At 42.3% G+C, this 24,629-nt stretch overlaps 1 protein-coding gene across 4 annotated transcripts in view; it reads right to left on the bottom strand.

Annotated features, from left to right (window-relative positions):
• The window catches only part of SOX13 (SRY-box transcription factor 13), a 63,505-nt gene extending 42,569 nt beyond the window's left edge, over positions 1–20,936 (bottom strand). Inside the window, exon 1 of one of the 4 annotated variants that reach the window (XM_075853728.1) lies at positions 20,445–20,936. The gene's annotated coding sequence lies outside the window, so the exon portion shown is untranslated. The remainder of the gene's footprint in view (positions 1–20,444) is intronic. The other 3 variants (XM_075853725.1, XM_075853724.1, XM_075853726.1) reach the window with 3 other exon arrangements.
• Between the last annotated feature and the right edge of the window lie 3,693 nt (positions 20,937–24,629).

The raw sequence follows: 24,629 nt of genomic DNA, 5'->3' as shown, positions 1-24,629 counted from the left end.
TATGCTGTGGATTTTGAAGAGGTTTTTTTTTTAATATATAAACTTGTCAGATAAAATTCTGAGACGGATATGCAAAATAAATTGACATGCTGCAGAGTTTAAAAACACGCACCACGAGTCAATTTAGGTGCGGAAAAATTCTGCAGCGTGTAGATACTTTGCGGATACTGTATTATGCTGCGGATTTGCCACAGGCAGTACACATCGCAAGCATGTGGCATAAGGAAAAAAGAAATGAAAACTGCACTACATAGTAATGACCATGTTGAAGCCAGTAATGTCAATGCTACAATTTTACAGCTTTCAAATAATGTTTGCTTTCATAGAGACAAGGAGAGTGTGGACAGCCAGCTACATTTCTATAAATGCATAGAACTAATGAATGCGCAATGTGCAGTACAGCATGTTCAACGTATTTTGAAGGTAAAAGATTGAACAAAAAAAAAAGTTAGATATAAAAATACATATTTATATTACATGCACACACTAAAGCTAGTAAAATTATATAGTAAACGATAAATATGGACCACATGATTAGATATAGAATATACAGGACAAAAAAAAAAGGAAACTTGTGCTGTAGAAAGGATCTTCTTCCCCATGCATATGCTGCAGGAGAATCCATAATACAGCACCAAAGATTACGAATTTTAACTAGATCGACTTCGTCCAATGCATACTCCTTACCTGCAATGCCTTGTAGAGTGGACTTTATTGCACAGTTTGATGCAAATATCACCCTTTACTTGCTCCTCTCCAGTTAGTGGCCCACCGTCGTCTCAGGCAACTATCTCCTACCACATCGCTAGTTATTTGCGCAGCACACTCCGAGAGTAGATAATGTATATTATTTCTGATCCCATCGTTGCAGGAAGTGGACTCAGAAGTGATTCCATCAGTTTTCTACACCTATTTTAAGACCCACTTTAAACAGGGTTTTGTTCTGACATTAAATGTAACATTACTTTTTTAATTTTTTAATTTTTTTTTTTTTTTTAAACGCAAAATTTTTCTGGCGCTTTTCAAGGCCTTGTGAAAAAAAAAACAAAAAAACACCAAAAACAAAGCCAGAGCATGCTGTGCTTTGAAAAAAATTCCCCTGTACCCCAAAACACTAACGTCTGGCCGCAGCATTTGACCCAAGAAAAAAAAAAAAATATGAAAATACACAACTCAGTTGACTCGCTATTGCTTCCAGCAAAACGACAGGTCCGGTGCACAAACGAGGCAAATGGAAACCATGGACACCGGCTCAGTCACCATTGAAGTCAATGGTGATGGAAACGGAAACCTCTGGTTTCCGTCGGTGTCAGTTTGTGTCTGCTCAGGGCCCCGTTCTGACGGAAATCTCCAACGGAACCCCAATGCAGATGTGAACAGAGCTTAAAAAGCTTATTTTTCAAACCCAAAATTTTATCTGTGATTTGTTCAGAATTGGGAAGTTTCAAGACTGAAAGTTACACAATACCAGGCTGAGCAAACTGCAGCTAAAGTAATATATAGCATTATTAGCCAGACCTTCACTGTCCCCCTCCTTTCACAGGACCACCCCTCTAGTATAGGGAAAGGTGGATATACAAAAAGGTAGAATTTACTGCAGATATAAAACCGCACATAAAAAATATGTCAAAGAACATACCGTACTCTTTTTTTTTACATTTGGTTTCTAAACGGCAGCGGAACAAGAGACATGCAGTACTGGCATTCTCTCTCACATTAAGCTATCTACACCTTTTAAAACATGTCGAGTGGTTATCGATCACATCTAAGTTATGAACTTAGATGTGATGGATTACAGGTGGATCCTGCATTTCAGAGACACTGAACCAGTCAGTCCCACTGACCTGACAGATTCAGATCCCAGTGCAAGCTACAGCTGCTCAGTATACAAAGCAGTCGCATCTCAGAAAGTCAAAAAATAATTCAAATAAAAGTGTAATTACAAAAGTTGCACCAATCACACAGATATACATACATTTTCAAAAAGGTGCACATAGCCTTTAAAACGAACAATGAGAAAAATTTGGGTGAAAAATGTAGCAACCCTAAACAGCAGAGCACAACAGTGAAAACATGTTTAAGGCCCTGTTCAGAGTGTGACGCGGAAACCGCGTTGGAAAAATGGGTCAAAAAAACATCTGAAAACACCTCCCATTGATTTCAATAGGAGGAAGAGTTTTTTCCGGCGAGCGGAAAAACAGTCTCGTGGAAAGAAGCAGCGACATGCCCCATCTTCGGGCAATTACGTCTCTTACCTCCCATTTACATCATAGGCAGAGAAAGCATTTTTCGCTACGGTTTTGCCCGTGGCGCTCAATGGCCGCAGGCAAAAAACACGGCAAGCAGATCAAAATCTGCCTCAAAATTCCAGACGGAATGCAAAAAAAAAAAGTGTGTGAACAGGGCCTTACTGTAAAAGGGGAAGAAGAAAAAAAAAACACGGCAAGCACACTGCTGCATTAGGGTGCAGTCACACATTGCGTATTTGCCTCGTATTTCCGCAGCGTGAAAAGACGCTGCGGATAACTGTACAACGTCCAAATGGAAAAATATTATGCAACTGGTAGAATATTCTTTTCAATAGGCTTAGGGCCTGTTCGTCAGCGTTCAGTTCCTTTGACGGAACCGATGAACGCAAAACTAACACTTCCGTTTTCTTTACCATTGATTTGAATGGCAATGCTTCAGTGTGTGTCAAGGTTTTTTTTCACAGAAACAATAGTGAAGTTGACTGTACTTGTGTTTCCGTGGAGGAGGAAAAAAAAAAAAAACGTAATGGAACGGAAATACTTTGAAATGGAAGAATTACCATTGAAATTAATGAGACCTACAGACTAGAAAAATGATCAACTGGCACAAAATAGTGAAGTATAAAAATATCTAAAATGTTTTTTTTTGTTTTTTTTTTTACAGATAGTCACAACAGAATAAAAAGATGACACAGTGAGAAGGCGTCAACCTATGCAAGACCAAAGAGGCATGTATATCGAGCATGATCATGCGTAAATATCAAGATACAGGCGCATGTGTAAATTGGAGTCCAGAAGGGACAGTCAAACTGCATGAGATGTGTAGCAAAGTAATTAATATTAGTAACAGTAGTCAAGTATAAAGTGCTGGGAAAGTGCAGGTAGCACAGCCTATAGCCACAAACTAATAGACCATATATAAAACAAATGCAGAGCTGAGACCTGTGCAGCCCATCACTAAGGAGCAAAATATCATCAGACCAAGAGCGTGTAACACAAACACCTGTTCAAGGTAACATACATACCCGAGGTCATGGTCTTGCACCGGGAGGACGCCAACACCCGATGCGCGTTTCGGCAAATGCCTTCGTCCCAGATGTTGATATTATACACCATCACCATTTTTTGAGCAAATTCCTCTCAGCCCTCCTGGGGTATAGTTGGTTTTCATTGAAATGAATGGTAATGCAGACGGAAGCGGTGGTTTCCGTTCATCGGTTCCTCTGACGGGAAGGGTGAACGGAACACGAACGCTGATATAAATAGGTCCTTACATCGCAATGTTTTCTGCATAATAAGCTTAGAATGGCATCCTTGTGGGCGATCAACTTAATTCGATTTATTCACCCTCAAACCACTGTTTTATTACAGAATCGCCGAATCGATTCTTTAGCGGCACGGTCGTGCTGGAGGATTCGCCGCTCTGCCATCTCGTCACTGACTGGTCCGCCCGTCTGACAAGCCGTGCCAGTTCTGTTTCTGCTTTCCCACGGAGATGCTATTCTGTAGTGAACAAAACGGTACAGTGCGGAAGAGCAGTTCCATTGGAAAGCAGAGACTCCTAGTATAGTGCCACACCGCCCTGTAGATACTACCCCACCTTCACCTTGAAGATCGCACCACCACCCCACTTCTTGTAGATAGAGCCACTGTAGCTTCCACTAGTAATTGTATCCCAAGTGGCGGCAAACTCTGGCCGGTGACTCAGCCCCTAGTGGCAACTACAGTAGCCGCTATCTACAAGAAGGATGGGGTGGGGTGCTGCGATCTAGAAGGGGATGCTATCTGCAAGGGTATGTGGCACTGTTACTATATGGGCCCTCTGTCACTATATTGTGGCACTCTACTAAAACTGCTCTATATCGATCTTGGGACTATAATGTATAATGCGGCAGCATGTTTCCGCCCACATTAGCGGATTGTCACACTGCTATGCGTCTGGCAGTGGCTTATCTCCCTCTCCATAAGGCCTTATTTACACGAGCGCTGCGCATCTCAGACATGAAAAACTGCAGGTTTTCACGTCTGAAGTGCATCCGTGCTCAGCGCCGCAGGACGCAATGTCACGCATCCCCCATAGTTGAGAGTCTATGGAGGGATGCATGCAAATAACGAACATGTCCTATTTTTTCATAGACCCATCACACAGTCCGTTGAAACAAACCTATGGGCCCGCTGTCCCTTACTATATTGTGGCACTATCTACATGGGCATTGATGTTTTCAGGGGATTGGGACAAAAAAATATTTTTTTTTTAAAAAAACCCTGACAACGGACACCCATTTGGAGATACTGATGCAAAACGTACATGAAAAAAACTGACATTTGAGCAGTTATTTTTAATGGCCTTTTTTTTCCACTGTCATGTGACTGTAGCCCAAACGACTGATACCAGGAGCCCTGTTCATGTACTGTGTTTGAGCTGGGAAATCCAGCTGACACACAGACCGTTTGTCACGGTCCAATCACGTTCGTGTGAATCGAGCCTTAATGTCATTTATTTAACCCTACATCGTGGGGCCGGTACTGCACAGGGTCCTGCTCAAACTTCAGACACTATAATGTAATCTCGCCCCAGAGTACCCGCTCGGCGCTATCTGCCTGGCCCTGCTGCAATTTACACTGCTCTCACCTGCAACGTCGGAGACCCGCTGAGGTGGTGATGGGCAGAGGGGGATGTTATGTGCTGCATGCACTCATTTATTCTAGATTCTGTTATCCTGTTGCCTGCCGGTGGACAAAAACGTGATTTAATTTTTTTTGGGCAAGATCGCTTAGCCCTATTAGAAGGTAATATTATTTGGGATCAGAGACCTTATTCACACGAACGTGTCAGTTTTGCGCACGCAAAAAAAAGCTGCATTTTGCATACACAAAAGTTCCGTGTGGCATCTGTATATGGTGCGTGGCTGCGTGATTTTCGCGCAGCCGGCATCATTATGACACACTGTTTTTATGTTTACAAACATAAAAGAAGGAGGTGCTTTTGTGTGTTGATTTTTTTTTTTACTACTGTAGCGCGAATCACATGCGGCACTCGGAAGTGCTTCCGTGTGCCGAGCGCGATTTGCACGCACCCGTTGACTTTAATGGGTGCGTGGTGTGCAAAACACGGGCAAGTATTAGGACATGTCATGAGTTTTACGCAGCGGACACATGCTGCGTGAAAATCACGACCTGTCAGAACGGCCCCATTCACTTACATAAGTCCATGTGACACGTTCGTGTGAATAAGGCCTCATGCACACGACCGTATTTTTTCCCACCCGTAAATACGGGTCCGGTGTCACACGTATTCCACCCGTATTTACGAGCACGTTTTTGGCGGCAAAATAGCACTGCACTAATCGGCAGCCCCTTCTCTCTATCAGTGCAGGATAGAGAGAAGGGACAGCCTTTTCTGTAATAAAAGTTAAAGAAATTCATACTTACCCGGCCGTTGCCTTGGTGACGCGTCCCTCTCTTCACATCCAGCCCGACATCCCTGGATGACGCGGCAGTCCATGTGACCGCTGCAGCCTGTGATTGACCTGTGATTGGCTGCAGCGGTCACATGGCCTGAAACGTCATCCAGGACGTCGGGCCGGATGTCGAGAGGGACGCGTCACCAAGGCAACGGGTGGGAGACCGGACTGGAGGAAGCAGGAAGTTGTCGGTAAGTATGAACGTCTTTTATTTTTATTTTTTACAGGTTTATACTGATCGGTAGTCACTGTCCAGGGTGCTGAAAGAGTTACTGCCGATCAGTTAACTCTTTCAGCTCCCTGGACAGTGACTATTTACTGACGTCGCTTAGCAACGCTGCCGTAATGACGGGTGCACACACGTAGCCACCCGTCATTACGAGAGCTCCATAGACTTCTATGGACTGTCCGTGCCGTTATTACGGCCTGAAATAGGACATGTTCTATCTTTTTCAACGGCACGGGCACCTTCCCGTGAGAAAACGGGAAGGCACCCGTCGCAAATAGAAGTCTATGAGCCCATTATTAGGGGTCGTAATTACGACCCGTAATAACGGGAGTTTTTACGGTCGTGTGCATGACGCCTAACAGTTAAACTTGAAGCCACCAGTTTCAGATCAAAAGAAGAGTGATTACATCTGGATATGCAAATAGGATTTAGTACCAGTACCTACCAGAATAGGACATGCTGTTAGATTCTCGCAACGGACACATGCTCCATAGAGGAAAGGGAAAAGAAAAAAAACGTGGGGGGGGGGGGCGGGACGTGTGAATAGCCTCATTGAATTGCATGTGTTAGGGTATGTTAACACGCAGTGAGCAAAAAAAAGTCTGAAAACACAGCTGTTTACAGGCCAAAACAGCTGCTGATTTTCAGACTTTTTTTTTTTTTTTTTTAACAAGTCGAGGTTTTTGCGGCGCTTTTTACGGCCGTTTTTGGAGCGGTTTTTCAATGGAGTTAATGAAAAACGCTTCCAAAAACTTCCCAAGTAGTGTCCTGCACTTCTTTTGACGAGCCGTCATTTTACGCACCGTATTTTGACAGCGACGCGTCAAATAAAGGCTCGCGGGAACAGAACATCGTAATTCCCATTGAAAGTAATGGGCAGATGTTTGTAGGTGTATTAGGGGCGTTTTTTCAGGTGTAATTCGAGGCGTCAAATGCCCGAATTACATCTGAAACCACTGCGTGTGAACATACCCTAAGTGTGCTGTCCGTTGTCAAAACGAACAGCACACCGACAACAAACAGGTTTGTGTGAATAAGGCCTAACCGCTCAATGCTAGAGCAGATATTTATTTTGCTTTGTTCTCCTGAAGCGGCTTGTGTATACTTTCTGAAGTTATGCAACAATAGAAATACATTCCTGACAGGATTATTTTACATTTAGCCTGAATGAGCAGAAGAACACATTCGTAACACATCTGCAAAACTGCACTAATAACTCTTCATAGACCCGCACTGTGACCTGTAGAAAACAGCGCTTTGTGTCTACACAGCAGATGAAAATTGCTCCTTTGAGGGTCACCCACGCGTGAGGCTTTGGTTTCAATCCAGCTACTTGTGAAGTTCCAAACTCCTTTCATCTCTCAGCACCTCAGCGTCTAATGCTATATGGCTCCAATACGGTCTGTGCCTGCACCGAATATACCGGAGTACAGCAAATTGACATTTTTCTTTCATGAAGCGTCAATTATTTATTTATTTTTTCTCCATACATTCAGTACAGAATCATGCAGAATTATGAGTCAAGTTCAAATAACACTGGTACGCTTAGTGTGGAGAGCCATGTTTTAGAAGCACCGCACATTACTTCCTAAAAAAAGCGCTATAAAATACAAAAAGTATCCAAAAACACAAATCTGACTATAGAGGACAAGATGCGTCAGACAACTCCCATTCAATATAAAAAAATAATTCATGACAAGGATATAAAATGTTCATGAGAAGCACTCAACAGAAGCCAAACATTGCAAAACCAAAATTGTACTGTGTATGGTCATTCTGATACTTTAGTTGGGGTAGAAAACTTCTATATAGAAGAATCATAACAGCAATTCTACTAAAACTGCTCTATATCGATCTTGGGGCTAGAATGTATAATGCGGCAGCATGTTTCCGCCCACATTAGCGGATTGTCACACTGCTAGGTGTCTGGCAGTGGCTTATCTCCCTCTCCATAAGGCCTTATTTACACGAGCGCTGCGCATCTCAGACATGAAAAACTGCAGTTTTTCACTTTTGAGGTGCATCCGTGCTCAGCGCTGCAGGGCGCAATGTCACGCATCCCCCATAGCTGAAAGTCTATCGAGGGATGCGTGCAAATAACAGACATGTCCTATTTTTCCATGGACCCGTCGCACGGTCCGTTGAAACAACGGCTGTGTGAACAGCCACATTGAATTACATAGGTCCGTGGGACGGCTGCTGTTTCAACGGCCGTCCCACGGACGTTAAATGGGCTCTGTCACCACATAAGTGGCCTTATCTCCTACATAAGGAGATGGGCGCTATAATGTAGGTGACAGCAGTGCTTTTTATTTAGAAAAACTATTTTTACAACGTTATGAGCGATTTTAGCTTTATGCTAATTAGTTTCTTAATGCCCAACTGGGCATGTTTTACTTTAGACCAAGTGGGCGTTGTACAGAGGAGTGTATGACGCTGACCAATCAGCGTCATGCACTTCGCCCCATTCATTTAGTCAGCACATAGTGATGCTGTGTTGTTCACAATGTGCTGTCTTATACGGACACATTAACGTTACGGATGTGTTTAGACAGTGAATAGACATTCCTTCCAGCCAGGACGGGATGTCTATTCACAATCCCAACACTTCGTTAATGTTTCTGTGGTACTTACAGCAGATCAAGCGTAATCTCGCGAGATCACGCTGTAAATGACAGGTTACATGGAGATTACACTTTGCTCTGTTCTAAGTACCACAGAAGCGTTAACGAAGTGTCGGGATTGTGACTAGACATCCCATCCTGGCTGGAAGGAATGTCTATTCACTGTCAAGACACGTCAGTAACGTTAATGTATCAGTATAAGAAAGCACATAGTGAACAACGCAGTGTCACTATGGGCTGACTAAATGAATGGAGAGAAGTGTATGACGCTGATTGGTCAGCATCATACACTCCTCTGTACAACGCCCACTTGGTTTAAAGTAAAACATGCCCAGTTGGGCATTAAGAAAGTCATTAGCATAAAGCTAAAAATCGCTCATTTTCCGTCCGCAATTCAGGACAAAAAAACGCAGCAATTCAGTAAAGTGTGGACAAGCCCATATACTGTGAGAAAGATATATACGTCTGAAGCCACAGGGTCTGAAGGGCAAAAACGTGATTTGGTTTTAGTTCAAACTGTAATGGGGCTGCAGTGTAAACTGATTAACCCTTAAATTACCTCCCAGTCCAGTCTTCAGAAGGTGGTAGGTGCAGGTCCCGAATTTACAGCAAACTCTTTTGGTGTCACTGTAGAAAAGGCGCTCATTCTCTAAGCAGGAGCGGATACTAACACATCCGGTTCTTAAAGAGGATCTGTAGCTAGTTTAGTAATGCCCCATCTCCTACCTAATCTAATAGGCGCTGTCACACTGATAATTGCATCCCAAAAGTTCTGGGCTTTTTCTAAATATGCAAATGAGCCTATACTAGACAAATGGGTGTCGACACCAGCAGTTCCCCCTGAGGTGGCGCTACCTCACAGCCCGACACTGTCCTATCAGCATGAATAAAAAAAGGATAGATATATATATATATATCTATCTATCATGCTGTAGTTATCAGCATCATAGCGCCTACTAGATTAGTAGGGAGATAGAGAATGAATAAACTAGTGACAGATCCTCCTTAAAGAGAACCTTTCACCTCCCTATACATGTGCAGCATTTAATGGGGAGAGCTGCACAAACCCTGGGGCACTTTACATTTTTTTCTACCTCCCTCCATTATTTAGATACCGTTGCATTTGGCGCCCGATATTTAAATAACCCCCTGAACAGTCAACGGGGTGTGTACTGTCAAGGGGCTGTGACACTGTTCAATCAGATATGAACAGTGCCACAGCAAGAGCGGAGAGTGCGCGATTGCAGCCTTTTCACCCAAACTGGCAAGGGCACCCCCTTGCCAGTACACACCCCGTTGACTATTCAGGGGGTTATTTAAATATTGGGCGCCAAATATAACAGCACCGATATCTAAATAACAGAGGGAGGTAGAATTTTTTTTTTTTAAAGTGCCCCAGGGTTTGTTCAGCCCTCCCAATTACATGCTGCACATGTTTGGGGAGGTGAAAGGTTCCTGTTAAGGTAGCTTCGGGTAAGGCCGGTACTCAAGATCCAGTCCGTTTAACCCTTTGATCGCCACAGTCCGTGACGGTAGCATGGATTGAGTCACCAGGTTCCCCAGTGACTCGATCGGAGACTGGGGGAAACCTCTGCAGTCAGTCCTGTTGGTGTTAAAGACAACGTTTCACCTGCCCATACATGTGCAGCATGTTATAGGCAGGGCTGCACAAACCCTGGGGCACTAAGTTTTTTTCCGATCCTCTTCCGTTATTTAGATATCGGTGCCAGATATATTTGGAGCCCGATATTTAAATAACCACCTAAACGGTCAATGGGGCGTGTAATTGGCAATGGGGCATGTAAAACATTGCTGTGGCACTGTTCAATTAGCTACGGACAGTCACAGCAAGAGCATGCTCGCGCACACTCACTCTTCAGCTCTTGGCAGACAACGACAAGACTGATCTCTCGCGAGAGATCAGTCTGGTCGTCCCGGTCTGCCAAGAGTTAAATAGTGAGTGAGGGTGAGAGCAGCTCAAAGCTGCACGAGCACACACACACACACGCTCTTCTCTTTCCAGCTCTTGCTGTGACAGTGTCCGTAGCTGATTGGACAGTGTCACAGCGATCTTACATGCCCCCTTGACAGTTCAGGGGGTTATTAAAGTACTGATATCTAAACAACGGAAGATAGGAAAATAAACTTAAAGTGCCTCAGGGTTTGTGCAGCCCTGCCTATTACATGCTGCATCTTTATGGGCAGGTGAAAGGTTCTCTTTAAAGGAATATTCAAATAGCCTTGTCGTATGAATTTCTGTAAAGTGTTTAAAGGGACACCAAACCTAACATTCTATCTTATCTAGATTTCCTGGGCAGGCAAATGTCTTTTGTTCCCTGTAAGCAATCATTTGATTCTGGGGAAGGGACGAACGTAGGTCTGCCCTCATGTTTACAACGGTATATCACATCTCCAGGTTGGAGTATCTACTGAAAAGATTACATATATGTGCGAAAAGTATTGGCAGCTGTTCTTTTAAAGGCTGACCATATTTGCAACCTTTTTTTTAAACTGCTACACTGCATCTAAAATAAAATTTAAAAAAAGCCACTTTGCAAATTGTTGGGGAAAAAAATACCCTAAAGTTGTGTATACAGCTCCTATGCAGACTTTTGTCTCCATAGTTACAGACTACAAACAAACCAGATGTCAGAACCTGCAGTCTTGTGTTGCTCTGTTCCATCTACCCCTCTTCTAATGTTTCAAGAATAGGAAGAAGCAGGGATCAGATAGGAGAGAGGTTCAACTACACAGTTTGTGTATTGTGTTACCATAGAGACACGTAGGCCTTGAATAGAGCTATAAACAAGAAAATGTTCTAAGTTGCTCCTTTTATTATCATCAACATGAATACTGTAGGAGACAGAAAATAAAGTAGCTGCAAATGTGTACATAAGATTGCATTTCAAATCCCCCCCAAGGGGATTAACAAGAATAAATAAAGGTTTAATAAAGTTTTAAGGACACACACACTTTTTTCCCCCCATAAAAGTGGTTTTATCAGAAGCTTAAAAAACAAACAAAAAACACACATATGGTATCTTTGCAATCTTAGGGTATGTTCATACACACAAATTACGGACGTAAATTGGGCGTATTAACCCCCGAATTACGTCCAAAATTACGGCTTGAATGCGTTGACAAACATCTGCCCATTGAAAGCAATGGGCTGACGTTTGTCTGTTCACACGAGGCGTATATTTACGCGCCGCTGTTAAAAGACGGCGCGTAAATAGACGCCCGCGTCAAAGACGTGACCTGACACTTCTTGCGGCGTAATTGGAGCAGTTATTCATTGACTCCAATGAAAAGCAGCGCCAATTACGTCTGTAATGGACGCGGCGTTCAAGTGCCTGCACATGCCATTACGGCTGAAATGACGGGGCTGTTTTCTCCTGAAAACAGCCCCGTAATTTCGGCCGTTACGGACGCTGCCGTGTGAACATACCCGAACACATTTAAAGAGGCTCTGTCACCAGATTATAAATGCCCTATCTCCTACATAATCTGATCTGCGCTGTAATGTAGATAAGTAGTTTTTATTTTGAAAAACGATCATTTTTTAGCAAGTTATGAGCAATTTTAGATTTCTGCTAATTAGTTTAATGCCCAACTGGGCATTTAACTTTTGACCAAGTGGGCGTTGTAAAGAGAAGTGTATGACGCTGACCAATCAGCATCATACACTTTTCTCCATTCATGTCCATTTGTACTCACGCTGTACCATCACATACACCCATACTAACTTTGCTGAAGTGTCTTGAGAGTGACTAGACATTGCCCCAGCCAGGATGTGATGTCTATTCACACTCGACACTTCAGTAAAGTTTCTCTGGGACTTACACAGCACGATCTCGCGAGATCACACTGTGAATGATAGCACAGCGTGATCTCACGAGATCATGTTGTGATGAGAGTACAAATGGACATGAATGGAGAGAATAAAATGACGCTGATTGGTCAGTGTCATGCAGTTCTCTTTACAATGCCCACTTAGTCAAAAGTTAAAAAACGCCCAGTTGGGCATTAAGAAACTAATTAGCATAAATCTAAAATTGTACATAACTTGCTCAAAAATGTTTTTTTCAAAATAAAAACCACTGTTACTATCTATTTTACAGCGCCTATCAGATTAGGTAGGGGATAAGGCACTTATAAACTAGTGACAAAGCCTCTTTAAGTAACTCGAACAAAGTAAAAAATAAAAAATAAATATGATGAAAAAAAAAATAATGGTAGAATTGCTTTTTACCCCCATTCCCCTCCACAAAAACAAAAAAAAAAAAATCCTCACAATAGTTCTATTAAAAAAAATGTATGATTCGCACTGCAGAAAACAAGCCCACATACAGCTACATCAACAGAATAAAAATAAAAACATGGCTCTCAGATTATGGCAACACAAAACAAATGAGTTTTGTTTGTTTGTTTTTTTAAATAAAAAATTGTTTTTGCTGCATAAAGTAGTAAAACATAAAAAACAAAAACAAACAGAATTATATAGATTTGGTGTCTCTGTAATCACACTAACCAGCAGAAGAAAGTGAACATGTCATTACATGCGTCAATGATTCCGGTAGAGACGTTATTGCGACCTCCTGAAGTTCACATTGTAGTTAACAGGAAAAAAATAAATAAATAAAAAAAGACACATATTTACTCGAATATAGGTTTATATTACTAATAGACCAACCCCTGAGTCACAGTGGAAGATGGGGCAGTACAGGACACTTGGAGGGGAGAAGCCCATTGGTGACACAGGACAAGTGTGCAAGAGGGGAGCTGTGGATTGGGCAATTCCTAGGACAGGTAGAGGTGAAATCTGGAACAGCACCAAAACACTGTACTCCTCCTGCGGTCAGACCTTCTCAGTATCACGATAGAGGGGGAGGGTCAGCATGAATACACACAAGACTGTGCAGTGTGGGCTGTCCATCTCCCCTTTTACACTTCTTGTGACACCCAGTAGCTGCAGGTGACAGAGTGCACAAAAGACTCTTTGTTTGCCTTCAGATATTGTTGTTAGGTGTCACAATAGCAGCTGGCAAACAATAGCTGCAGGACAACAAAAGGTCTTTTGTGCACTTTACGCTTCTTGTGACACCCAGCAGGTGACAGAGCGACAATGGGAAGGTGAACTCCACCCTGTACTGTCTTATGTGTATTCAAGATTATCAGCTGTGACATATGGCTCCACTAATAGTCCAAATGCAAGGTAGAAAACCACGTACGGTTAGCATGATTTTTCCTAGATTTAAAAATAGTAAATAAGACAAAAAATAAATAAATGGCATATTCTGTAAAGATGGACAGCAATGTGTTTGACATCCTGATGCTCAGACAGACAGTAGTTCTAAGACTTCATAATCTGTTTAGACAAGTGGAATGCGTGTTGCAGTTATGTCATGTAGACCGTTCAGGAAGTTCTGGCACTGGCCACTCGAAGCCGCGAATGGGGTTTCTGAAACAACAATCAATGTCCTGCCCTAATGCAATACTAGTTTATGTAAGGACCCCATGGTTTGACAGGTGTGTGTACAACCAGTGCTGCTTTGGGCACAGTATATGAAGTGTCAGCTGTGTCTACCAACAAGCATTTGCATCAACATATTATAGGCAAGTTTGAAATGCTGCAATAAAAATGTTGGAAAATGTGTCTGTCCATAAAATATCAGTTAGGACTTGTGACGTAGACCCGTAACCATTAACAAATCGTAATAAAAAACGTAGAAAAATACAACAGCAGCACTAGAGTTGCACGGACATAATTCCCGTTCGTCTGAATAAAGCCTAACTGCAAGGACCAGTTTTCCAGTTATCTAAATTCACACCAGTGCGTCAGATTTACAATCTAGCCCGTGTGCGTTGCGTTATGCATCAGTGTGCTTTGCGAGCGGCGCACGTTTTCACGCACTTGCAAATCCCTTTTTTTAATGGAATTGACTCGCAAATCATGCACCGCAGATGAGCATCCGTGCGCAGTGTTTCGTTTTCACGCACTCATTGACGTCAATAGGCACGTATGTGTGAAAATGCACCAATATAGGACATGCAGTGAGTTTCACCCAGCGAACTCTCACTGCGTGAAAACTCCTGCACGGGTGAATGGCCCCATTGAAATCAATGGATCTGTGTGTTGTGCGCGATTTCCACGCACTGGCGAGATTCACGTTCGTGTAAATGGGCCCTTGCTCATTCAGTGCCACAATAAAACCTGATTGTGGCACTGTTCAAGGGGCCCCCTGGTACCCGTGATCTCGAGGGCTGGCACTAGATAACAGTCCCCAGGGCTGTCTTCTGTAAAGTTCTGTTAGATAATCCGTAAACATGTCAGTCTATTCTTATTAATATATACACATACTGTATATCTGTAGACACGCACACCAAAACGGATAACATATACTTACCCAAATGGCACATATACCCATTCTCGATATAGGTTCGGGTCCCAGAGTTGAGACCTGAATCTGTCAGACATTTATGGCATATCATGTGGACATGCCATAAGTGTCTAAGATGGTCATACCACTTTAAGGGGTTACTCTAAGTTTATAGGTCGCACACTCAATGTATTTTAATTGAATGGTTATGGTATGTTCACACACAAATTCAAAAACGTCCCAAGCTATGGAGCCGTTTTCAAGAGACTTTCGCGGCTTTTTTTTTACGGCCAAAAACATCCCAAGAAGTGACCTGCACTTGTTCGCGGCAGTTTTTTTTTTTACGCAGCCGTTTTGAACAAGGGCCGTAAAAAACGCTGCGAAAAACGCTCCGTCGGAACAGAGCGCCCGTTTCCCATTGAAATCTATGGGCAGATGTTTGGAGGCGATATGATTCCGATTTTTCGGCCATGTTAAACTGCACTTTTCCTTAAAGAGGAGCGGTCACCTCTGACATGTCTGTTGTAGCAAGTCATTTTATTCCCCATGAACTAACAATTCTGGAGCATATTTTCTTAGAGCTCTATGTTGTGCTGTTCCTCTGTTAGGCTATGTTTACACGGAGTATTTTGGAGGAGGAATATCTGCCTCAAAATTCCGTTTGGAACTTTGAGGCAGATTTTCCTCTCCCTGCACGCCGATTTTCTCGCCGTTTTTCGCCCGCGGCCATTGAGCGCCGCGGGCATAAAACACTGTGAAATACGCTTTCTCTGCCTCCCATTGAAGTCAATGGGAGGTCAGAGGCGTAAACACCCGAAGATAGGGCATGTCGCTTCTTTTTCCCGCGAGGCAGTTTTACTGCTCGCGGGAAAAAGACGCCGACGCCTCCCATTGAAATCAATGGGAGGCGTTTTCGGGCCGTTTCTGCCGAGTTTTGTGACGCTGTTTCCGCGTCAAAAAACTCGGCAAAATACTCTGTGTGAACATAGCCTTAGGCTGGGTTCACACAGAGTTTTTTGCAGGCGGAAAATCTGCCTGCCGATTTTCGCTGCATTTTTTGCCCGCGGCCATTGAGCGCCACGGGCATAAAACGCCGCAAAATACGCTTTCTCTGCTTCCCATTGATGTCAAGGGGAGGTCAGAGGCGTAAACGCCCAAAGATAGGGCATGTCTTTTTTTCCCCCCACGAGCTAGATTTTCCGCTCGCGGCAAAAAACACCTCCGTCTCCCATTGAAATCAATGGGAGGCATTTTCGGACGTTTTTTTGGAGCGTTTTGTGGCGTGGTTTCTGCGTCAAAAACTGTGTGAACCCCCCCCCCCCCCCATTTCTAGTAAGAATGACAGAGGACCGGCACAATGGAGAGTTCTATCAAAACTGGTGCAAATGAAAAGTGGAGTAGTTGCCCATAGCAACCTATGAGGTTCATGCTCACTGTTCATAGGCCATTTTCAAAATGAAATAAGCAATCTGATTGGTTGCCATGAGCAACTACTTGACTTGTCTTTTGCATCAGTTTTCCTAAATCTTCCTCTGTGCATTTTCAAAGATGGTGCACAGATGTATTAGACTAAGGGCTTATTCAGACGAACGGGATATACGTCCGTGCAAAGCGCGTGATTTTCACACGCGTCACACGGACCTATATTAGTCTATGGGGCAGTGCAGACAGTTGCGTGATTTTTACGCAGCGTGTGTCCGCTGCGAAAAAGTCACGACATGTCCGTTCTTTGGGCGTATTTCACGCATCACGCACCCATTGAAGTCAGTGAGTGAGTGAAAATCACGCATGTCACACGGAAGCACTTCCGTGGGACGAGCGAGATTCGCGCAACAGCTGTCAAACTATGAATGAAAACAGAAAAGCACCACGTGCTTTTGTTTACAAACATCCAAACGGAGTGTCATAATGATGGCGGCTGTGCGAAAATCACGCAGCCACGCATCATACGCGGCTGACACACGGAGCTGGTAAGTGCCTTTTGCGCACGCAAAACGCCACGTTTTTTTGCGTGCGCAAAACGCACACGCTCGTGTGAATCCGGCCTAAAAGAACAAGTTTTATTATAGTACAACTGCCAATAATCCGCCATTGAGGTACAGAAGATAGAGCACTGCAATAAAGAATAAGGACACACGTAGTAACAAGCACGCGCGGCCAAAACAAAAACACGCATGTGTGATGGGCACAGATTACAAAGTTGTTAGTTAATGGCCGTACGATATTTCAGGTGATCAAGCAGTCTAATTCGCAAAACCTTTGGCCATTAACATAGTTTTATATTAAGCTATGCATTGACTCTACTGCATCCTTTTCCAGAACATTGCGGGAAATATTGGCAAAAATTATTTTCTTTCAGATTAAGCAAAATATAATCTAATTTAAAATCATATTCAGTCCTTTTGAAGTCATAGATCAGCCGGAAAAATAATGAGATTATGCTGCTCCCATGACACACAATAAACCCTTTGACAGAGTAAAGAAGTGACAAGGACCTGCTGCAAAATTTCTTCTTTTAAACGCACATTAAGGAATCTCCAGAAGGGTCGGAGGTAATTCAAAGAACCGCACTATTGCAAACTACATAAAAATATATGCATTTTATAAACCAAGCCAAGTACCATCAGTGGAGGAAATACCCAAATTAAGTAAATCAATTGAAGGCCTGCCACCTTCATTGGGCTAAGAAATGTGACCTTGTTGTCAGGATTGGTAAGTGGTCTCCACAGTTGAACCGCTTGCAATCTAGAGAACAGACCAATCCTAGTACTGATCAGCCAATAATGGTCATTCTCTAGTAGGATAAATAAAAGTAATAAAGTTCTCAGGGGTACCCATAACTGGGCATCTCTCCACCTAGAGCTAGGGACAGGAACTCGTAAGATGGATAAGGGCCCCAGCCGCTGCTTTCCTGTGGTTTTATTATTTGAACTTCCTAAAACATCAATAGAAAAATAATCCAAAAAGTCCAACGGAGGTACTATTTATCCCTTATTCCTGCAGGGCCAGATCTAGAGGCGCAATAGAGAGCACAATCTGTAAGAGAGCATCTCTGACAGCTGCAAACAGTGGTGAAAGGTCTTATTAGATTCTCCATAGAAGTCATCATTCATCTCTCATGTTAGCAGGAACAATATATGATATAGAACGTACAGAGAAAGCCGTACATGCAGCTGGTTCACACATCTGTCATGGTAGAAATAATTGAATCTCACATGAGCATACTCCATTTATAGAACCACAGGGTAAAAATGGAACATGAATACAGAGAAACCATTTCAACAAGAATTTTTAGAGCTAGAGAAAAGGGAATTTTTTTTTATAAACACATTGGGATTCATGTATCAAGTTTGTGCAACTCGGAAAGTTTTGAAATGTGCAGGATTTTTCACAATTTAAACTGGAGGGGAACACTGCAGAACAAGTCTATCCTGTTGTATATGTACATCACTGCCATAAAGCGATGATAAATACATTGCAATATTGCAGCAGTTTAGCCACACCCCCTTGTTTAGAAAGAAAATACAATATCCCAGCTTTGAGTATTTAGGCAAAAAAAAAAACTAAAAATTATATAGTATGGTCCATGCTTCAGATATATTACTGGGGTATACGGAAATAATGAGAGGATTTTACTGAGCAAAATTACAAGATGGTCATAACGGACCCTGAAGAGTGGAGAATGTGCCGGGGACGAAATTAATTAATTCTTACTTATTAGACCATCATCATTTTTTTGGGCACAAAGTATTGGTGTATATGTGGTTCAGCCATGAGGTGATAAGGAAGAGAAAAGTTCCAGGCAAGTGGCGACAAGCTCATCACGTCAAGCGCGCCATTTGGATAAACATTGCCTAATCTTTCCAAACTGATTGTCCGTTGTGCGATTGTGTGTTAGGAAATCTAGACTGTAAGACCCATTGAGGAAAGCGATTGATGTGAATGGCGATAATGTTTACAGCGCTGCAGAATATGTTAGTGCTATACAAACAAGAAATACATCTAGAATCTCATGGTTATTTACCTTCATAGAGGTGTCCCGATTAGAATATCCACCAACACAAAGCACATGAAGAAGTATAAATATACTTATATAACTATATTGTGGATTTTGACTTCAGGGTGAGCAACGTGCAAAGCATTAATATGTGTGACATATAGCCTTATGTGTGACAAGATAAACAGATATGGCATTACTATATAGATGGGTACAGCTATAATAACCACTTGGCGAACACGAGCCTGTCACGTATATACAGTAAAGTCACATGTTATTAAACATAACAAACTACTATGTGTCAGTATACTGTAAACATTAATCATGACTGCATCATCTGAAGTGTCACATGAACGGGGGCCATGAGCCGAACCATCACAGTGTCCCATAACCAAAAGGACTGGAGAAGGGGTTACTGCTACGTCAGAACATACATTAAACGATACAAAGACAAGATAAGGTGAAACTTCCAAAAATTGGTGTTCTAGGGGGCGGTCTTCTCAAAGACGGTCAGTATGAATATTATATGTGGAACTAAAAATCTGGTCTGGATAAAGGGGTGGTCTTCTAAAGAGGTGGTCCGCTCAAGACAACAGGTCAGTATGACCTATTGTGGATCCCATGCTCAGAGCCCCCTCTATTAGCCCGAGTGGAGAGTGATGTTCGCTCTAGAAGACACCAAGCTACCAGAAGAATTACACAGCCGCCCATTGACTTCTATGGGCTTCATGGAACACTGCAAAAATATGGATTTTCAGGCAACTTCTCCCAGCGATCGCAGCCGCATGCCAAGGGATGCAGCAGCCGGACCCATGCCTCAAGAGAAACATTATTCCTTGTTAAAGGGATTCTCCATGTCTCTTTATTGTATGGTGACAAATACCGTGCTACAAGTCAGAACATTTTAAGTTCAAATATTTGTGACATTATACAAAATTTCTGACACAACTAGTGTTTTGTGGATGTACAACTGTGGTAAACGACAACTCAACCAAATACAATTCACACATAGACGCCACTATCCATACAAATCATCATATCAATGTGTCACCAACAATAAATCAGGATCCACCAAAAATACTGCCACCCTTCTGTTCTGAGCCATCTTGCCTACTGACAGTTATAACTTCTCAGGCTTTAGACAGGGGTGCGGTTAGATAGACGCATTTAATAGGAGGCAAAATACAGGTGCAGGGCAGCGTCAGGCTGCGCCGGACACAATGGCGTCACACGACAGTAGAAGTTTCATTGCCCCCCTATCCAAAGTATGGAAAGATGTTTGAGGAAACCAGCAGTGTAGTCAGTATTAATATATAATGTGAGGTTGCGTGTATTAGTGAGGTGGATAGAACTACAGAAAAACGCATGTTAAGAGGACTGTATGAACTGACGCTGAGCATCAGGGGGGATTAAAAACAACAAAAGTTGTCCTAGGCATTGCCAGCGTAATACACCAGGACAGAGAGGGACCATGAGAGATGGTGAGCCACCCCATACTCACTGCCAGGACGTGGTCTGTTCCTATGCCCGCTTGCCGCTCTGTCACGCAGTGAGGTGTCCGTCCACTCCTGTCACCGGAATAAACGCTTCCCTCATAGCACCGAGTGTGTGTGAGAAGTGCGCCCGCTCCTTCCCGTCTGTGTATTGCCTTCTCCTGTGATCCTGTGGGTGTGAGCGCCTCTCCTGGGATGTAATAGCCGCTTCCTGCCCGCCCCCTGCTGTGTGTTTGGAGTTACCAATCAGCGGCGTATCGCCTGCACTGTGCGCGCTTCACATAGACGCGGCGCTGTACCATGAACTCTCCGCTCCCAGATAAACAGCGGGACTGCTCATGACAGGGAGCCGACCCCACACGTGTTATTTACTATGGAGGAAGAATCACGTGACTTGTACTATTTACAAACTGCTTTATACTTATCACATAACTCCCACATCTATCTATCTATCTATCTATCTATCTATCTATCTATCTATCTATCTATCTATCTATCTATCTATCTATCTATCTATCTATCTCATATATATCTATCTATGATGTATTTCTATAGATAATGCACTGTGTGTGGACTGTTCCACTCCAGTATTGTGAGTGTATGGATCTGGGTGTGTGTCCAGCTAACAATTAACAAAAGCCCCAGAGCAGAAGCAGGAAAACAATGAACAATGGCTCTTTGAGAGGAGGGAGGTGAATAAAACCCTTTGTTCCTCTGTCCATATGATGCTCACAGACCCTATTACTGGGAGCAGCAGGAAATGGCTCAGTCCCTCTACACTGGGGGAGGGGGCACATTCCTGTCCCGTGAGGGACACATCAAAGGGAAGTGGGGGAGTACTGAGAGAGGCCCCTATACTGCGTAAATAGCGTTTAACTCGTGCGTTGCCGCAGCCTCTATAATAATCATCCATTGTGGCTGACTCGTCTAATAAGTCAGTCCTGCTGCTGCTTATCTGCTTTATTGCTGGTGACCTTTGATGCGAAGTGATTGTTGTGCAGCTCAGGAGAAATAACAAAGGTCCATGGTCCTGTATTTGTGAGGTGAGGCCGGTCATAACGTGGAGGATACAATAACCCAGAGCTCATACTTATAATAAAGAATTTCCTCAAGCATCAGTAAGAGCCAATGGGCTAGTAAGGCTTGTGATATTTGCAGCATTGTGGTCATAATTTGACTGCTACACAATATTAACCCCTTCAGGACTGAGCCTGTTTTGGCCTTCAGGACGAAGCCGATTTTTCAAATCTGACATGTGTCACTTTATGTGGTAATAACGTTGGAATGCTTTTACCTATCCAAGCGATTCTGAGATTGTTTTCTCGTGACATATTGTACTTTATGTTAGGGAAAAAATTTGTTCGATAAATTCAATATTTATTTGTAAAAAAACACCAAGATTTAGAGAAAATTAGCAAAAATTTGAATTTTTCTAAATTTAAATTCATCTACTTGTAAAACAGATAGTAATACCACACAAAATACTTACTATTTTATATTTCCCATATGTGTACTTTATGTTTGCATCGTTTTTTGAACATTCTTTTATTTTTCTAGAACGTTACAAGGCTTAGAACTTTAGTAGCAATTTCTCATATTTTCAAGAAAATTTCAAAAGCCTATTTTTTCAGGGACCAGTTCAGTTCTGAAGTGGCTATGAGGGCCCTATATATTAGAAAGTCCCCATAAATCACCCCATTTTGAAAACTGCACCCCTCAAAGTATTCAAAACAGCATTTAGAAAGTGTTTTAACCCTTTAGGCGTTTCACAGGAATTAAAGCAAAGTAGAGGTGAAATTTACAAATTTCATTTTTTTTTTTCGAAAATTAATTTGTAATACATTTTTTCTGTACCACAGAAGGTTTTACCAGAGAAACGCAACTCAATATTTATTGCCCAGATTCTGCAGTTTTTAGAAATATCCCACATGTGGCCCTAGTGCGGTAATGGACTGAAGCAGAGGCCTCAGAAGCAAAGGAGCAACTAGTGGCTTTTGGGGCCTCCTTTTTTTAGAATCTATTTTAGGTACCATGTCAGGTTTGAATAGGTCTTGTGGTACCAAAACAGTAAAGACCCCCAAAAAGTGACCCCATTTTGGAAACTATACCCCTAAAGGAATTTATCTATGGGTATAGTTAGCATTTTGAACCCACAGTTTTTTTGCTAAATTTATTTGAATTAGTATGTGAAGATGAAAATCTACTTTTTTTGTGAAAAAACGTAAAAATTTTAAATATTTACAAGGAATAAAGTAGAAAAAACACCCCAACATATGTAAAGCAATTTCTTACGATTATAGCAATACCCCATATGTGGTAATAAACTGCTGTTTGGACCCACAGCAGGACTCAGAAGGGAAGGAGCACCATTTGGATTTCTGATTTTGCTGGAATAGTTTTCAGTGCCGTGTCATGTTTGCAATGCACTGGAGGGATGAAAACCATGGAAACCCCCCAATAGTGACCCCATTTTGGAAACTACACCCCTCAAGGAATTTTTCTAGGGGTAAAGTTAGCATTTTGACCCCACAGTTGTTTTGCTGAAGTCATTGGAATTAGTCTGTAAAGGTAAAAATCGACTTTTTTTCTGTAAGAACTTATAAATTTTAAATTTTTACAAGGAATAAAGGAGAAAAAGCACCCCAACATTTGTAAAGCAATTTCTCCTGATTACATAAATACCCCATATGTGGTAATAAACTGCTGTTTGGACCCACACCGGGGCTTAGAAGGGAAGGAGCACCATTTGGCTTTTGGAGCTCAAATTTAGCTGGAATAGTTTTTGGGTGTCATGGCGAATTTGCAAAGCCCCTGAGGTACTAAAACAATGGAAACCTCTCAAAAGTAACCCCATTTGGGAAACTACACCACTTAAGGAATCTATCTAGGTGTATAGTGGGCATTTAGGCCCCACACGTCTTTTGCAGAATTTATTAGAATTAGGCCGTGAAAATTAATATCAACATTATTTCCACTAAAATGTTGAATTTTTTCAATTTCACAAAGGATAAAGGAGAAAATGCACCCCAACATTTGTAAAGCAATTTCTCCCGAGTACGGCAATACCCCACATGTGGTCATAAATGTTTTTTCAATAGAAAATAAATTAACCCTTTCCGGACTGATCCATGTTTTGCTTTTTCTTTTTCGTTTTTCCTCCCCGCTTTCCGAGAGCCACAATGTCTTTATTTTTCCATCAATAGAGCGGTGTGGGGGCTTATTTTTTGCGGGACGAGCTGTAGTTTTTATTGGTACCATTTTTTGGTACATAAGACTTTTTCAGCACTTTTTATAAAAAATTTTGGTAGAGCGAAGGTGACCAAAAAACTGCGATTTTGCCATTTAAAATTCTTTATTTTTCACGGCGTTCACCGTGCGAGTTCAATAATGGTATATTGTAATAGCTTGGACTTTTACGGACGCAGCAATACCAATTTTGTGTAATTTTTTTATTTTTTTACATTACTTTAGAGAAAAAATATGAAAAGGGTTTCTTTTTGGACTTTAAATATTTATTTAATTTTTTCCACTAATAATAACTATTTACTTTTGTTTTTACATATTTTATTAGTCCCCCTGGGAGACTTGAACCAGCAATCGTTAGATCACTGGTAGAATACACTGCAATACTAATGTATTTCAGTTTATTGTGATTTTTACAGGCTCCTGTAACAGCGCGATCGCTGCTTCTGTCCGTTAGTCCCGGGTATCAGCTGTAATACACAGCTGACACCCGCAGCGTATGGCACGGGCTCAGTGCGTGAGATGCTCCATATATCACCCCCCACACCACGACATGCTATTAAGTCATGGTGCGCGAAGGGTTTAATTTGCAGCCGATGGTGGAAAGTGAAAATTACAATTTTCCACTGATGTGCCATTTTAGTGCACTATATGTTGTGCCCAGTTTGTGCCACAAATACCACAAATAAAATATTAACAGGGTTCTCCCGGGTATGGCGATGCCATATCGGTGGACATAAACGGCTGTTTGGGCAGACTGCAGGGCTCAGAAGGGAGGGACGCTATTTGGCTTTTGGAGCGCAGATTTTGCTTGGTAGAAGCTCTGGCGTTTTGCTGGTATTTCAGTTTATAATGTGGGGGCAAATGTAGGCTGGGCAGAGTATATCAGGGCATAATAAGAGGGTATAATAATGGGGTAAATAAATAATAATCCGCAGATATGTGGCCAG

This window comes from Rhinoderma darwinii, chromosome 2 (genome assembly GCF_050947455.1).
Source record: "Rhinoderma darwinii isolate aRhiDar2 chromosome 2, aRhiDar2.hap1, whole genome shotgun sequence".
Classification (NCBI taxonomy): Eukaryota; Metazoa; Chordata; class Amphibia; order Anura; family Rhinodermatidae; genus Rhinoderma; species Rhinoderma darwinii.
The sequence above is the reverse complement of the archived record's forward strand: the minus strand, read 5'-3'. Positions and strand labels throughout refer to the sequence as shown.